Raw genomic sequence first — 3,366 nt, forward strand, 5'->3', positions numbered from 1 at the left:
AATCCGTAACGAGTAGACAGAAAGCAATTTGAATACTAAAAATTCCTTCCTTACTTTTCTACAAGCTTGAAAGCGAATGAAGTTTCAACTTGGCGAAACCGCTAAGCGAACCTTTCGGTAACGGAATAGTGACCCCATACGGTGGAACTTCCAGAATCTTTGACAAAATGTGCGTTACTTTTGTCACTTGAATTTCATTATAAAATCCGTAACGAGTAGACAGAAAGCAATTTGAGTACTAAAAATTACTTCCTTACTTTTCTACAAGGCTCGAAAGCGAATGAAGTTTCCCCTTGGCGAAACCGCTAAGCAAACCCTTCGGTACCGCAAAGTGACCCCATACGATGGAACTTCCAGAATCGTCAACAAAATGTGCGTTACTTTTGTCACTTGAATTTCATTATAAAATCCGTAACGAGTAGACAGAAAGCAATTTGAATACTAAAAATTACTTCCTTACTTTTCTACAAGCTTGAAAGCGAATGAAGTTTCAACTTGGCGAAACCGCTAAGCGAACCCTTCGGCACCGCAAAGTGACCCCATACGATGGAACTTCCAGAATCGTCAACAAAATGTGCGTTACTTTTGTCACTTGAATTTCATTATAAAATCCGTAACGAGTAGGCAGAAAGCAATTTGAGTACTAAAAATTACTTCCTTACTTTTCTACAAGGTTCGAAAGCGAATGAAGTTTCCCCTTGGCGAAACCGCTAAGCGAACCCTTCGGTAACCGAAAAGTGACCCCATACGGTGGAACTTCCGGAATCTTTGACAAAATGTGCGTTACTTTTGTCACTTGAATTTCATTTTAGAATCCGTAACGAGTAGACAGAAAGCAATTTGAGTACTAAAAATTACTTCCTTACTTTTCTACAAGGCTCGAAAGCGAATGAAGTTTCCCCCTGGCGAAACCACGCCGCTAAGCAAACCCTTCGGTACCGCAAAGTGACCCCATACGATGGAACTTCCAGAATCGTCAACAAAATGTGCGTTACTTTTGTCACTTGAATTTCATTATAAAATCCGTAACGAGTAGACAGAAAGCAATTTGAATACTAAACATTACTTCCTTACTTTTCTACAAGGCTCGAAAGCGAATGAAGTTTCCCCTTGGCGAAAACGCTAAGCTAACCATTCGGTACCGCAAAGTGACCCCATACGATGGAACTTCCAGAATCGTCAACAAAATGTGCGTTACTTTTGTCACTTGAATTTTATAGTAAAACCCATAACGAGTGGGCATAAAGCATTTTGAGTACTAAAATTTCCTTCCTTACTTTTCTACAAGGCTCGAAAGCGAATGAAGTTTCCCCTTGGCGAAACCGCTAAGCTAACCCTTCGGTACCGCAAAGTGAAACCATACGATGGAACTTCCAGAATGATCAACAAAATGTGCGTTACTTTTGTTACTTGAATTTCATAGTAAAACTTGTAACGTGTAGACAGAAAGCAATTTGAGTACTAAAAATTACTTCCTTACTTTTCTACAAGGCTCGAAAGCGAATGAAGTTTCCCCTTGAATTTCCAGAATCTTTGACAAAATGTGCGTTACTTTTGTCTCTTGAATTTCATAGTAAAACCCGTAATGAGTAGACAGAAAGAAACTTGAATACTAAAAATTACTTCCTTACTTTTTACAAAGCGAAAGCGAATGAAGATTGGCGAAACCGCTAAGGGAACCCTTCGGTACCGAAAAGTGACCCCATACGATGGAACTTACAGAATCGTCAACAAAATGTGCGTTACTTTTGTCACTTGAATTTCATAGTAAAACCCGTAATGAATAGGCAGAAAGCAATTTTAGTTATAAGAATTACTTCCTTACTTTTCTGCAAGGCTGGAAAGCGAATGAAGTTTTCCCTTGGCGAAACCGCTAAGCGAACCCTTTGGTAACCACAAAGTGACCCCGTATGATGGATCTTCCAGAATCTTCAACAAAAAGTTCATAGTTAAACTCGCGGGGTCTCAAGAAAGGAGCTAGCGGTTGCGCCTAAACAGGGCCCATACGGTCGAGAATATCTCGAGAAGGAAGTATCCGAAGATTTTGCGGTTTGCACCTTTCTATTCCTTACTAAGGGACCTTTTCAATGATACCAAGTGTGCCAGGCCGGAACTTCAAGCCTAAGCTACAATCGCGACATTAAGTCATCACCCTACCCGGTGCCGTGACAGGCAATGCTGCAAGAAAAGGAGCTAGCAGTTGCGCCTAAACAGGGCCCATACGGTCGAGAATATCTCGAGAAGGAAGTATCCGAAGATTTTGCGGTTTGCACCTTTCTATTCCTTACTAAGGGACCTTTTCAATGATACCAAGTGTGCCAGGCCGGAACTTCAAGCCTAAGCTACAATCGCGACATTAAGTCATCACCCTACCCGGTGCCGTGACAGGCAATGCTGCAAGAAAAGGAGCTAGCAGTTGCGTCTAAACAGGGCCCATACGGTCGAGAATATCTCGAGAAGGAAGTATCCGAAGATTTTGCGGTTTGCACCTTTCTATTCCTTACTAAGGGACCTTTTCAATGATACCAAGTGTGCCAGGCCGGAACTTCAAGCCTAAGCTACAATCGCGACATTAAGTCATCACCCTACCCGGTGCCGTGATTGGCGGGGTCTCAAGAAAGGAGCTAGCGGTTGCGCCTAAACAGGGCCCATACGGTCGAGAATATCTCGAGAAGGAAGTATCCGAAGATTTTGCGGTTTGCACCTTTCTATTCCTTACTAAGGGACCTTTTCAATGATACCAAGTGTGCCAGGCCGGAACTTCAAGCCTAAGCTACAATCGCGACATTAAGTCATCACCCTACCCGGTGCCGTGACTGGCGGGGTCTCAAGAAAGGAGCTAGCGGTTGCGCCTAAACAGGGCCCATACGGTCGAGAATATCTCGAGAAGGAAGTATCCGAAGATTTTGCGGTTTGCACCTTTCTATTCCTTACTAAGGGACCTTTTCAATGATACCAAGTGTGCCAGGCCGGAACTTCAAGCCTAAGCTACAATCGCGACATTAAGTCATCACCCTACCCGGTGCCGTGACTGGCGGGGTCTCAAGGAAGGAGCTAGCGGTTGCGCCTAAACAGGGCCCATACGGTCGAGAATATCTCGAGAAGGAAGTATCCGAAGATTTTGCGGTTTGCACCTTTCTATTCCTTACTAAGGGACCTTTTCAATGATACCAAGTGTGCCAGGCCGGAACTTCAAGCCTAAGCTACAATCGCGACATTAAGTCATCACCCTACCCGGTGCCGTGACAGGCAATGCTGCAAGAAAAGGAGCTAGCAGTTGCGTCTAAACAGGGCCCATACGGTCGAGAATATCTCGAGAAGGAAGTATCCGAAGATTTTGCGGGGTTGCCACCTTTCTATTCCTTA

This window comes from Branchiostoma floridae, chromosome 5, assembly GCF_000003815.2.
Source record: "Branchiostoma floridae strain S238N-H82 chromosome 5, Bfl_VNyyK, whole genome shotgun sequence".
Classification (NCBI taxonomy): domain Eukaryota; kingdom Metazoa; phylum Chordata; class Leptocardii; order Amphioxiformes; family Branchiostomatidae; genus Branchiostoma; species Branchiostoma floridae.